The sequence below is a fragment of the Larus michahellis genome, chromosome 16 (assembly GCF_964199755.1).
Source record: "Larus michahellis chromosome 16, bLarMic1.1, whole genome shotgun sequence".
Classification (NCBI taxonomy): domain Eukaryota; kingdom Metazoa; phylum Chordata; class Aves; order Charadriiformes; family Laridae; genus Larus; species Larus michahellis.
The window spans coordinates 4,954,110-4,968,397 of record NC_133911.1 but is presented as its reverse complement, the minus strand read 5'-3'; the positions used below and the strand labels follow the sequence as shown (position 1 = coordinate 4,968,397).

At 42.0% G+C, this 14,288-nt stretch overlaps 1 protein-coding gene across 4 annotated transcripts in view; it reads left to right on the top strand.

The window, feature by feature from the left end:
- The window catches only part of RERE (arginine-glutamic acid dipeptide repeats), a 241,109-nt gene that overhangs the window by 38,786 nt on the left and 188,035 nt on the right, over positions 1 to 14,288 (top strand). Inside the window, exon 1 of one of the 4 annotated variants that reach the window (XM_074609417.1) lies at positions 10,924 to 11,055. The exons of the other annotated variants lie outside the window; for them this stretch is intronic. The gene's annotated coding sequence lies outside the window, so the exon portion shown is untranslated. Of the gene's footprint in view, positions 1 to 10,923; positions 11,056 to 14,288 lie in introns of those variants that run through there. 4 annotated transcript variants of the gene reach the window in all.

Here is a 14,288-nt window from a genome sequence, read left to right as displayed (position 1 = left end):
AGATTAAAACTTGTCTCCCATGTCAGTTATTAAATGTGGGAATAGCTGCAGGCTGTGGAATGAAATATTTGATTTACAGTGCAACTCTGAAAAGCTATAACGCAAGAACTGTATAGATTTGTTTGGTATAAAAGCTTCATTTAAGAGGAGAAGAAGTGGCAGCCTACTAGACCGTTTCTGGTTGTGATTCCTATTTTAGCCCGATGTGGTGATTTGTGTGGTATAATGACGGTAATTCAGAGCTGGGAGATGAGTTGTCTGTAATTCTGAGCCTTGCTCGGTGTTACAGCTTCTTATCAGCAGAGTTAACAGGAGCTGAACTGTCTGTATTACATGGAGTTTTCCTCCTTTCTCAAGTTAAAGGTTAAAGTTATTAAAAGCCTGTCTGTTAGCTTTTGTTGGCATTGAAGAGTGCTTTGGACACTTGCACATTATTGCCGTGGACATATTTTTCTGCTTAACGTGGTGAGCAGTTGTTTAATTGGAAAAGCTGTTACTTCTCGTGATCCTGACTGTAGTAAAAATCAATGTCTTCTCTGCAGTCTGAACTAATAGGAATCAAACTCACTGAAGGATGAAAATGGATTAATCAACCGAGAGCCATCTTAAAGGTTATTTAAAAAAACCCAAACCCACAAACAAACCAAACACCCCCACCCAAGGTCTGAAACTAATGGGCAAAACACGGTGTTTCCTACCTTAAATTGGACTAATGGAGGGAAGATGGCGGAAGTTTTAATCTGAAAGGGATATAGTAATATTCTTGGGAGCTATTTGATTTCAAAATCCTTCCTTTTAAACACCACCTCCTGTATATATCTTCAATCTTTGGATGAACTAACAAAAACGAGGCCTAATTATGGGTTTCTTTGTAGTGGAAGCCATGAAAGGCACTGTCTGTTCATTCCAAGAACTGAATCAAACAGGATTGTCAGGTGGCTTCTTGACCTCATTTGTCCAGTGAGGTCTGCTGATTTCAAATATGTCTGTTGCGTATCTGGTTATTGGTCTCCCAAAGAAAGAAGTAGCAAGGGGGATGACAACTGCATATTTAGTTGCCCACTCCTTTAGAAAAATGTGGGTGGGGTTGGGGTTGGAATTGATGTCTCATAATCCTGTAAATTGAGTAATGGACTAAGCAATCATGGCTAACATGTCTGTTAAGAGAGACTATGGAATATAATTCATGTTGTTTTCCTGAGATTGCATTCACTGTTAATATATAACCACTATTAACAACTGCTGTACAAATGAGCCTGAAAAGACAGGCTTTAATTCTAGTTAGCAAGCTCTCCAGTTCCCCCTCTTCTCTAAACTTTTAGTTGATTTTTTTTTCCTGTTAGCTCATTCTTGACAATCCCCCACTTAATATATTTTACAGCCGTGACTTGTGCTACGCACTGGCATCTGCATGGAAGTTAGATGCAGTGTGACCTTTTTGACTGGAGGTTATAAACAGGAACGAAATGGGTGACCTGGAATGTGTTCTGTGACTGCTTAATGATGACTATGGTAGGGAAATTGAAACAAAGTGTAACCTTTAATTTATGTTTTTGCCTCTTGGTATGCCACCCTTGGCATGCTCAGATCCTAAAAAACAAAGCAGTAGATTCTATTTCATGAGGAAGTTGCCTGCTAAGCTTTAATATGAGAGAATGAGATAATTGCTCAAAGACCAAACCAAGAACATGTCTAATGTTCTATGTACCACAGGTCTGAAGACCTGCCTGTGCTCCTCTGGATTTTTCTGCACTTTGCACACTGTTTTTGTTGTTCTTTAGTTCAGATCTTGGTTAATGAATCCAATTGTTAGCTGGAGTGGGAACCAAACATAAGAAAGAACTTTGTGTGATGTTGCTTGACTCTGTGCGTTGTAGTTTTTTTCTTAATGCTGTTTTCAGCACTTGAGGGGAAACCTGAAAACTTAAAATTTGCAGCTGCAAAGTGAAGTTTCTACATGGTCTTTGTGGCTTGACTTGAATTTACAGTGTTTTGGTGGGTTTTATAATGCTTCTTGGAGGAGGCTGACACTAGATGGCGTCCTGCAGCTTGACCATGTCACCTCATTACAAATGGTCACTGATTACTCTTGAGCCATTCTTATTAAAAGAGATTTCTTATGCAGTGGCTTTAAAGCTATTTGTGTATTGTTATGTTGGAAACTTGCCGCACATCCTCTGAAACTCATGCATTCCTTTTGTCCAGGAATGTTTGCTTTTTCTGTAAATTTAATATAGAACATGAAATATTTTCTTAAATGAATCTTTGTTTTATGGAATTGTCCCTTTGTGTGTTTGTGTTTCGGTAAGGTCTTGATTTGCAACCTGCAGGCAGTTGATTTAATCAAAGATGTAACGTCTGGAACACAATTTAGAATGGGAGGGAATGGTGTTCTGATGTTTTACAGTTTTCTGTAAGTACTTTCAAGAAATTACATAGCGCTTGCATATCTGAATTACTATGTTGCCTTGAAATTATTTGGCTGCCAATTCTGATGGGGATTATGTATTTTAAGTTTTTCTGTGTTAGTTTGTGTGGATTCATGTGTTTTCTCTCCATGTCGTGAGACGAGACAATTAAATAGAAGATCTCGAATGCCTTTTACATTAAATTCTCTTTCTGATAGGCCATTGAAGGAACAGTGTCAGGGAAAACTGGCATGTTGCCAGTACAGCTGTCCTAAAAATATTAATTTGTGTGTTTCTGTAGAAGCTGCATTATATATGAAACCAAGGTGAACATAGTTAAGACTAGTGTGTTTTTTTTGCTTGAGAATTTTGAAGGAAGTTCAGTGTCAGGAAATAGTCATGTGAATGGGATTTTCAAGTACTTTGTGTGATTTTTGTGTTATTTTTTTTGTTAAATGCTGATAGAAAATATGCATTGTTTTGACAAGTAGCGCAGAACTGATTTATGTTAAAATATACAGCAGGATCCATTCTTTTGAGTGTTTGATAAGCTAGCGTAAACCATGCTTAACTATTGCCACCTCCTCATCTACAGTGGGAGGAATATTGTGAAACTAATTTTGAAAGGCCTTTTTGACTATTAATTGGTTGATATTAGCTATCGCAAGTCTGCCGTTCCTTTTAGTTCAGGTGAAGCTTCTGTGTAGGTGGTTGAAGGCTGCTGTGTGAAAGATGCTCCTACAGCAGTAAATCCTTATCTGTTTGAAAACCAAGTCAAAGTAAGTTGAGGCCAGCAAACTGCTTAAATAATTTGCCTGATTTGAGGAAGGTCATGTCGCACTCTGAGCAGTACAGTTCTGAATTTCTCTTTATCAAGTCTTCCAAAGTGTACAGAGACCTTTTTCAGACAGATAAAGGCATAGTTTCTTAAGTATAATAAGCTACAGCGTGGTCAAGATGGATACCTGCCTAAATTTGGTTGCAATTTTTACCCTGGTGTATTTTTTTAAGACTCTTAAGTTACGGGTGCATGTGGGAAAGTATCAATTTTTGACATAAAATGCTATTTCTTCCTATGAGCAAAAAGCTGTCTTGTTTGCTTACTCTTACGAATTTGTGGAGGAAAAAGGAGAAGAGGAATAAACTAAGAACCTTGACGTTATTGCATGGTTTGGGGGATTCTGGGGGTGGTGGTGGAGCAATGCCTGAATTAGTTTCGTACCCGACGTATCTTCTTCCGTAGTTTTGGGAAATCAAGGGTTTCTTCCCCATGTAACTGAACTGGAGTCATGTGGTTTCAGACTGTAACATTTTTTCAAGATTATAGTAGAAACTTCCTGTTTTTAGGGCTTATCTCCCTGTCTGGAGGAAAAGATTATTATAGGTACGGTCACATCCTGTGGTTATTGTCACTTAAAAAAAAAAAGTCTATTGAATTTTTTTGAAGCCTTTGAATGTGAAAGTGACTACTACACTAAAAAACTGTGAGCTGTAGTTACATGTCTTATCTCTGCTATGATTTCAGTAAAAAACTGTAAACCCATTGCGAATTTTACATATCAGTTTAATTTCTGCTATACTTGGTGTGGTGAGAAAAATCTCTCGGTAAAGAATCTGTCTTACTCTGGAAGGAAGATTGTAAAGGAAACATTTGGCAGTCATTTCCTTTAGCTTGTGAGTATAAGCATGCTTTATATTATAATAGTTTAAACATACCACAGGCTGTTGATAGAGGTATCAAGTTTTCCATTCCCAACGTTACTTTTAGTAGAAACTGGAGGGAAGAACGGGCAGACTTCCATTGTTAAACAACTGCTTTGATGAAGTTGAAAAAGATGCATTTGCTTACTTCTTCCTGCCCTCCTTTTCTTTAGCTTTACCCCTCCCCTTTTCCCCACACGCACCTAACTAGTGAGAGTTTTATTTTGCTTTTTCATATACAGCTGAGAACAAATCTCTTGGGGTTTTTTTTAAAATCCATTTATTGGATGTAAATTTTCATTTTTTAATAGGACTTTTTTTTCTTGATGGATATTTGGATTTCTTCTTGTTTTCTTTAAGATAATACCTTCAAAAATAAGTTGTGTGTTGTCAGTTTGTCGTTAAATTCAAGGAGCTGCTGAACAGGCTGATGTCTTGCTGTAAGTACCACAAAATCTGGCAGACACAAGTGGATTTTGTTTTGATATTTTTGGCTTACAACGTACCATTCTGTAATTTGGAGTTTCCCAGGGCAGGGATTTTCTACAAAAACACTTTTGAATTTAAGTATTGGTCCCTACAGAGACGAGGAAACAAACCAGAGGAAAAATATTGGAGGAAAAAAAAAGTTATTTTTGTGAATAGCAGACACAAACTTTTTTGCCTAAATTTGTCTTGTCTGGTTTTGTTTTGATTTCTGGATATGAAAGCTGTAGCTGGGTTTCAAGTTACTTGTCTCACTACTTGTTCCCTGGTAGCTTGGTCGTGATATCCCAACTGAGTTTATTACACTTCGTACTTAACTTACCTATGCACAGAAAACAGAACATTGTAAACTGCTTGCCAAGTTGCTGCATTCCTCAGATCATTCATCTTTTTTTTTCTTTTCTTTTTTTCCTCCTTTCTTCCCAAAGAAAGCATACTTTGCTTCTGGCTGAATTTGGTCCTTTTTGAAGTACACCTACTTCAGAGCATTGGCCTTGCATTCAGTTTTAACTGGAAATAGAAAATGCTGTCTCCCCTTCTCTGCCTCGTGTCTGTGTTTACTTGGGCTTTTTGTGAGGCGCACTGAAGTCTGGTTTCAGGGGTTTGCGTAGCTGGTGGAATTAAGTCTTCGGCATTTAGAGCGGCAAAAGTAGGGAGAAGGGTTTGGGTTGACATTACTGTGAGCATTCACTTAATTGCATGGGGACTTGAGATGGAACTCCAAGTGGGCTGGGCCAGATCTGTTTGTATTCAGGGTTTTTTTTTTGTTGGTTTTGTGGGTATTTTCTCCCCCCCCAAACACTTCCTAAGCTAGACCTTCCTGTAAAATCCTGAGATTTCACATGCTAGCATGTGAATTGCCTTAGTCTTCACAGCTCCCGGCGGGAGCAACTTGTGTTTTTTCTTTCCTACTGTGACAAATGCTGCGTGCATCCAAGATGCCGTATAAAAATAACCTGCCAGATTTCTTCCAAAGACACACAGAATGGAGTTATACTGGACTTCATGGCCTTGAAGTCTCTATCCCCATTCTACAGCTCAGTGATGCACTGTCTGGACCAACAGTAATTCTTTGGCTGCGTCGCAGGTTCTGGATGGCCTGCGGGGGAATCTGAGGCAACTTGTGTTGTTTCCTATTAACAAGCAGTAAGTACCGCCAGTGCACAGGTCCTGGCATTTATTCGATTTTTTTTTTTTTCTTTGGAGGGTTTTTTTGCTCTTGAGACTTGTGCCTCTCAGCAGGTGGAGTTGGCCCAAAGGTGTGTTACCTTACAGGGGTGGCAAAGGAGTCGTTGGTGGCAGTTGTCGGTGGCAGTTGCAGCAAGGGCGGTGCCTGGAATTCTTGGGCCTAAGAGCAGTTAAAGGGTTGTTGAAGGTCCTCAGAATTTTCTGTGCTTGATAGGGTCCTCCTTTCCCAGAGTATTGATGTGGTGTGACATTTTAACAGTGAGCTGGAAGGACATGCAGCTTGACTGGAGGTCTTCTGAAATATAAACCTGAACACTGCGTAAGTACAGGAAAGGAGTCAAAGTTCTTGAACCATAAAATGTGTGATAGTGTTAGTAGTTTGGTTTAGCAGCTTCTAGGTTAGATGCTGTGTACTTAGAGGCTTGGGGAAAAAAAAAAACCTCTTAGCCCAAACAACAAACTAATCAAAACTAACCCCACCAAACAAAACAACCAAACAAAACCCAATCCAACAAAAAAAGCCAAACCTCTGAAAGTTCATGGTCTGTAAGGCGTACGGGTTCCATTTAGGGATTTGAGAGTGGCAAGGAAATGATTGATCCAAATTGCAGCAGTTATACACTAAATTAAAATAATCTTAATGTGCTGATTTTTAGGAACTGCTGCACATGCAAACGTGGTGGAGTGGAAGTGGACAAGACTCTGACTGTGGACAAGACTCTGACTGTGTTTAACTGTGTGCAGAGTTTACCGTCTCCTTAGGCGGGCTTGGATTACAGAATGAAATGGCCTTTTGATGATGTTGAAGCAGTAATAACATTGCACTGAATTTCCTCTTAGAGATTACGTTTTAGCAGTGTGGAAAAGCACCCTCATATAATTGTGGAACAAGCTGTAGCTGAATTAAAGAAGCTGTGGCAAGAAGCTGCTTAAAACTTGATGCATGTTTCCTGTTGTATATTTACACGTGCTCACAGATCTGCAAGTAGAGACAATTTTCCTGCTTCAAGCAGGTTCGAATTTGTGTGTAGACAGTAGTAACTGTTTTGTCAAGAGCTGAGTATCATTTATTAGTATAAACACAGCTGAGAATAAAACAGTGCGTTATTTGCAAAGGAAGAAAACATTACCTCTAACCTGACCGAAGGTTTTGTGTTTAGAACAGGTAGAGCCTAGAGGCTTTGATGTTGCATTGAAAACAGATAGAAACAGGTAACAAATATTCAGTGCTCCTGTTCCGAGCAGTTATGAGGTGACCTTCCACGCGAGTAGCCCAGCCTACTTTTCAGCTCCTTTGCTAAGGAATCTTCAGTTGACGTGTTGCCTCAGGAATTCTCCTAACTTTCAGCTTAAACTGCCTCTGCTTCAGCCTTTTTCTTGCACTGGAAGTATCATTGTTATTTTGGCTGGGAATATAGGCACGGCCGGGGAAAGGGAAACTTTTGATGAGGTCTGGAATTAAGTGACACACCAGGAAAAACAGTGCTGTGACAATAATAAGCTGTTAGGTTGTCCTCCTGGAACTACTGCCTTTCTCTTCCCCACTGCCCAATGCCGGATCCAAACGGAGAGCTTGATTTACGTGGAGCTCTGAAGACAGTGTTAAGTCCCCTTTTAAAAATAGGTTCGGCTTAGCAGGGGTTTAATGTGTTGGACTTGTTGCTTGTCTAAGCTGGCAAGTAGTGTTATAGTAGCTTTTAGAAAACACTTGCCGTGATCACAGCTCCACGTGTTCTTAAGAGTAAGTTCACAGCTTCTTTTTGTACAATTAGTGCAAGCCAGGCAACGTACTTGAACCTGCTTTTAAAAAAGTTACCTGGGTGAGCCGACTGCATGAACTCGGAGTGAGCTGCTTTTAAGTGTTTGTGGGACCTCTTTGACTTGGATGTCTCTTTTTTTAAAAAAAATAAAATAATTAATTTACCCATTTAATTTGTATAATCTCATTAAGCCTGTTTATGGTTAGTTTGTGTTTCAAGTGTATACATATCTGGTAAACCTGAAATTGCTCCTTCGGAACAGTTTTGCTAGTGGGGGAAATGTTTATGTGTATGTGATGGCTAATTCTGTTGGAAGAAGTGGAGAATGCTGCTGATCCATAGATCTTGTGGCTTGGAGGGAGTATGTCTATATTTAATATTCTTTGAATTTCTATGTTTGTATTTAATACGCTTCAAATTTGTATGTCTTTATTTAATATGCTTCAAATATGGTAGACTTGTGCGAAGTTATGAATTATTTGTGTTTGTTATGAGTAGTATGTCTAGAAAGCAGCACATTTTACAGCCCTTTGAAGATACACTGTCTGTCACTTCTCAGTGCTCAATCTTTCATGAGCTGACGTGCGTAGGTACAGTCTACAAAGTGTTACAGTATTCTCGGAAAGCACTGAAAACACAGGACTAAGATAACGGGTGCTTTCCAGTCTTTTAGCTGTGAGGAGGGGTGGTGTGCCTGGGTGTATGTGTACATGCATTTAAGCAACATAAGGAATTACCGACAAATACCAAGTCAAAGCCTTATTTTTTCAAATTTCCAGCTTCAGTTGTTTACTGTCTGTAACGTTTCTTCAACTAGGTGTTCTATTTAATTATAATTTTTATAGTAAAGTCAGGTATGGGCTCCCTTGGCTGCGTGCTTAGGCCTGTAGCATGCAGAGGGCTTTGCTTGTAACCGCATCCCTTGTCTCTGTTCATTATCTGTTAATGGTACTCGACATGACAGGCTTGTTTTGATAAATGGAGGCCGCCAGGAAAACTGGCCTGGATTGTGCATGCGGTGGAATTGAGCTTTATTTCATTGTGTAACACCAGCTCGCTAATGCCTGCTGGACCAAACACAACAGTGCGTCCTGCGAGGTCTGTCAGCAATTGTGTGAATCACCATCAGTCTGTGAATCTCCGCTCAAGCCTGCTCCAGCTCTCCTTCGCTACAGCATATTTGCCTCACCCTTCTGGAGTTAGTTTCTGCTTGAGTAGCCTTGATGGGTTTTGTGTACGTATAACTCATGAGGTTTGTTTTTTTTCTCCCTTTTTCAGATATGCATGCTTTTAGTTGATCTTAAACTTACAACAGCATTTCTATTTTAATGCTGTGACTAGCAAAGGTGTATTTCATGCCCAATAAATGATTTTTTTTTCATTTTTGATAATCCATTTCCAAAAGACAAGATAAAAAGTCCCTGTTGCAAAATGGAGCTTGGGGCTGTACTCTGTGCATGGGGGATTTTTATTTTTTTGTTTTAGTCTATGAAATGGGGGCAGATCTCCGTATCTCATAGGAAAGCCAATTAGTGGAAAGTTCAGTTGTTTCTGATGTCAGTGACTGAATGCTGTAGCTGTTCTGTTCATTCAAGAATCTCCAATATGCTGTGTAAAAACAGATGGGCGTTCAGCTGATTTCACTGCCGTCTCCCACATTGCCCGGTTCTGAAGTTGGCTTGCCTTGGATTTGCAAGACAGCGTCTGAGACTCAAGAATACTCTCCAGGTCTGTTGCTGTGTTCAGACTGCTGGATGCTGGACTCTGCACTGAGCAGCTTTCGTCCTAATAGGATAACAAAAGATAGGATACCAAACACTATACAGATCCGCCTTTTTTTTTTTTCCTTTCTTATTCAAGTGCATTTTTCCAATGTATACTGACTTTTAGAATTTGTGGTCCAAGCTGGCGGGTCATCTGTCCTGGAGGGATAAGGTGTTTTGAACAAATACCATCAAACAGGATATTTTTCAAATAAATGGAACTTGGCCTGAATGAACTTAGTGCTGGAAAACTCTTTTGGAAGTCCTTAGAAGTAAACACTGATTTAAATACACACTGGAGCAGTAAGTTCCCTTCTATGACTTGCCAGGTGTCAGGCCACATTTGATTAGAAAATTGAAGTAAGGATAAATGCGATGTGGTTTCTTTGTGTACTGACTTGAGGATTGAATTTCAGCTCCGGCAGGTTTGGAGCTATCGCATGGCTACTTGGTTACAAAGCTTATTTTGAACCAGTTCTTTCAAAGATAGGCTCCAGTTCAGAAGCTGTTATACGATGAATATTGTAGGAGCGAAGCTCGTGCTGCACACCGTCTTCAATTTGTATTGATCATAGCAGTCTTGCAATGTGGCAAGGGCATTTGAATTAATCAGCTACTTCAGCTGTGTTAGTGGTTTTAGGTAGCTATTTCTAGAAGGTACAGAATAAATTTTGAAGTTGGACCTTTGTCTCCTGAAGGACTCCTGTTCGAAGGTACAAAACGTGGGAGAAATACCTACGGATAAATAGAGGGAAAATATACAACTACAAATAATTAACAGCATCTGGAAGGAATAAGTTGGCACACAGTACTTGAGTTTGCTGCTCTAATTAACTGGGTCTGTGAACCTTGATTATCATAATTTTTTATTTATTTTTAAATTTGGCTTTGTAAAACTATATCAGAGAAGGTGTACGCCCCTATTTATTTTATAGGTAGAATGCTACTAGGAAATGGATTTGCTTGGCAGGGAAAAAGTGTATGTTGCCCTCAGGTAACAGATTATATAGATGACTTGTTTTGCATTTTATTCTGCGAGGGAAATAGCAAAGCTTTGCTGTAAAATTAAGTTGGTACTTGGAGCTGAAAGGTCACGGTTGTGGTGTTAAAGAACAGTGCAAGACATTGCGAGGTTCAGACAAGTTGCAGGTTTGCATGAAGACACATGGTAAGAGACAAATATTCATTATTTTTTAAATACAATTAAAAGGAATGTGTTTTGCAGAGCAGATGAATTTCTGTTTCCGATGGGGGGAAGGAAGATGTCGCGGGAAGGATTTTTAAACAAAATGGCTTACTAATGGAATAGACCGCCACAAACCCCTTGCGTAGAAGTGCCTTTGAACGTGCCACTGGCCAGGCATCCCGTTCTTATCCATCTTAGGAAGGATGGCCGTGTGTGGATGGATTCCCTCCACCCCTCTATTTTCCCTGCATTTTCCACACCCCCGTGTGTGTGTTGCCGAGCGCCGGGAGAGGCGAGAAGGGCTGGTTGCATTAATATTCCCGGCTGCAGCTCCGGGCTGCCAGCGCCGCCCGCTCCCGGGGATGCTTTTGCCTCCTTAACATCTTGCTTGCGGATGCATTTTCTAGCTGACCACGCTATTAAAGAGCTGCCATCAATCACGGGGCTCCCGGTTCCGGCTGGGCTGAGCGGGGCGGAGGCGGAGGCGGGCCGCCGCCGGGGGAAGGAGCGTGTCTCTCCGTGTGCGTGGAGCCGGGGAAGCGGCGGCGGGTCGGGCCGGGCCGGTGCGTGAGAACCGGGCGAGGGGGGTGTGGGGAAGGGGGCGGGGGGGGGCGCACGGGTTCCGCGCCGGGTTTTCCCCGGGGCCGAGCGGGGAACGGCGGCGTGCGGCGGCGGCGGGGCCATGCCGGGGGAGGCGGGGGGGAGCGGCGGGGCCGGGAGACGCCGTTGGCTCCGCCGCCTGCTCCGCACCCCGGCCCAGCTGCCGGGCGGGCGGGCGGAGGGGCCTCCTTTTGTTCACCGACGGCGCCTTCCCCTCGCCCCCGCTTCCTCCCGGCCGCTGCCCTCCCCTGCGCCCTCCTCTTCCTCGCGGGGTCCACAGCGGCTCCCCCCGCCTCCCCGGCCTCCGGAGGGAGACATCGGGGTTCGCCGGGGTGAGCCGGTAGGAGCCGCCGGGATTGCCGGGGAGTTGGGGCGCCCGGCAGCGGCCGAGCCCGGGCTGGCGGTGAGTTAGCGCTCCCCGCGCCCACCCCCGGGCGGCCGGACCTCGGGGAGGGGGGTCCCGCGGGGGGTGTGTGTGTGTGCCTTTAAAATTCCATCTGGGGGGCAGTGGAGTGGGTCTCCGAACCGAGACCCCTCGGGGAACTTCGGTGCCTGTGTGCGTACACGTTGTGTTCCCAAGAGGAAAATTAAGGTTGCTCTAAAAGTTGACTAATTGTTACTTAGCCAATGATAACACAGAAAAACACCTGGATGGAGAAAAAGCTTGACTTAATTCTCCCTTTCCCCTTTTGGTGCTCCAGTTTTTTCAGAAAAAAGTTAGATTCACTTGGGAGGTGAGGCAGTAGTTTTTATTGGCCTGGGAAGTTCAGAAGGCTTTGAGACTTGCAGGGTTTTCTTTCCATAACAAATGCTTCACCTCTGTGTTCTAAATATAAACAGTTAAGCTAAACGGAGTGCTGTGTTTAATTCTGTTTTTTTTTTCTCTGTAAATGAGATAAGGATTGCATTTTCCTTATCCTGAAAGAAAGTCCTTTTTCCCTGCACTTGTTAAAATGGAATGTCTTTGAAGTACTAATTGGTACGGTGTGTGGTGTAACTTTTTTTAGCGGTGTTTAATCGTGTTTTAAGATAGCGACAGGAGATCTGCTTGGCCACTTTGTTTCCTGAGGAAGAAACCAGCTCTGCTTTGTTTTGCAATTGGTTTTAAGCTCCTCTCGAGTACATGTGGCTTTGCCCTGCATGGGGCATTGTGTGCCTGGATGGCCTCCTTACAGCCATATGGGGCTGCTTGCCGTGTTGACAAGGCCACTTAATATTTTTATTTTAAAAAAAAAACCTTAACATTAATGTTAGGCATGTAGGAAAGTGGAGAATCGCAATTTAGTGTAGTTTCAGATGCTCCACCAACATGTTTCTTCTGGGAACTCAGTTTAAAGTAAACTGGATTTAAAACCCTACAGCCGAACACTATTCCAATGTAAAGCCGTTAATCTGCAGGCAATTAGTTCCAGACGTGCAACCAACTCTGCATTTTTGTCAGTTTTTGTTCTTACAGGCAGTCGCATTTTTGAATACTTTGTGCCTAGTGAATATCACAAGACAGACGTTTTTAGATGCCTTAACAGCAAGTTGAGAATTGTGTGGGAGCAGCAGTTAAAAGCTTTTATTTGTTTTTCCAACCCTGTAATTTAGTAGTGTTTAAACTATTTTATGAAGATCTCTGGGACCAGGGAAAGGTGGGTTTGAGCCCAGAGCAGTTGGGTGGTGACTGTCCCCTGGCAGGCCGGGTGCTTGGCAGGCGGTGGGGGAGATATTATTTGATCTGGTGGCAGGATGGAATTGTGCGGGATTACCCCATTTTCTCCCCCCGCACTGCCCCCGGCCCCCCCCCCGGGGCTGTCTGACAGTGATGCATCAGCAAGTGGGGCTCGAGAGCGTATTTTAAGCCTTAAACTGCACGTATTCACTTCAAACATCTTTCCAGAGAAAGGCAGTTAAGAATTTGCCTTGTTTTGCGGTTAGGATTTATGAATTGAGGCAAGGGCTGACGTAATCTATCCTACCACTTCCTTTGTGTGTGTGTGAGAGTTGATAGTGCTTTGTTTTATTAAAAATAGCCAAGACTGTTTCTTAAATACTTTTCTATCTGCTTTACGCTGTGGCCTTCAGTATAAGCAGGCAACTTGAACAAGTTGGATGTGATTATGCCTTTTTGAGGAAATGGTTCCTTCCTTTTGTCACTAAGGTTCAGTGAATTGCTTGTATGCTAAGTAGATGAGACTTTAATTTTAATTAACATAATGATGTATACAGCTGTTCTGTCAGAATGCATCGACTGTCTTTGCAACTGTACTACAGGTTGGAGAGAATCTCTTGGTGTGTGTCTCAACCCCTCTTTTGCTCACTCTGATTTATGTAAAGGTGACAAGATGGGGTTTTTGTTTCCTGATGTAAGTGGTTAATAGCTCATCCGCAAGAGCTTTGTTTTGATTTCTGTGTGTGGGAAAGAAAATAAGCTATTTATTATTAAACTAATCCTAAACCTCCTTGGTTTTTGGGGTTGAGGGGGGTTTTCTACTTATTGTTTTGATTGAGAGTAGCCAGAAGGAACTCCTAACTTCCTGATTTTACAGGGTCAGTGGTGTTCCGTGGATTTTAGTTTTTTATCTTTATTTTTTCATAGTGTACTGTGAATAAGTTCCTGCTGTAGTGATTGACCTGTGGGTAGATAAAGCACTTAAGGGGTGATTGTGCTCTCTGGAAAAACCCCACTGCTTTTAAAGTATAGAAACAATGCTATTCCTTTTTGGCACCTGAGACATTTTGATTTAATGGACCAAATTCCAGCAGGTGAAAAATATTCAGATCTCCACAAACTCAGTGGAATTACTTCAGAACCAACTGCAAGTGCAGGTTGATAGCCAGCTCGTAATCCAAAAATCCCATGCCGAGGACCTAAGTTAACTACTTGGTAGCGTTTGATGGGTTTGAGGTGTATGGGCAGAAAAAGCCGTCCTTCCAGTCACTTTTCTGCTTTGTCTTGGTAATGGGGTGCTGCAGATTTTTAGGATGGTTGTCTCTTGCAGAGATGCATTGCATTCTCTAATAAACGTACAGTTTTAGAGCTAGCTCTGAGTGCTGGGTCAGCATGCATATTTTAATCTTTCCTTGTTCTGGGACTTTTTCAAGTGGTATAGGGAGATTGTGCTGATACTGTGTATGCTGAATTTCAAGTAAAAGCAGTTTGTAGAACACTGAAAACCAGTATTTCTGTAATTTGTTGATATATATGGAT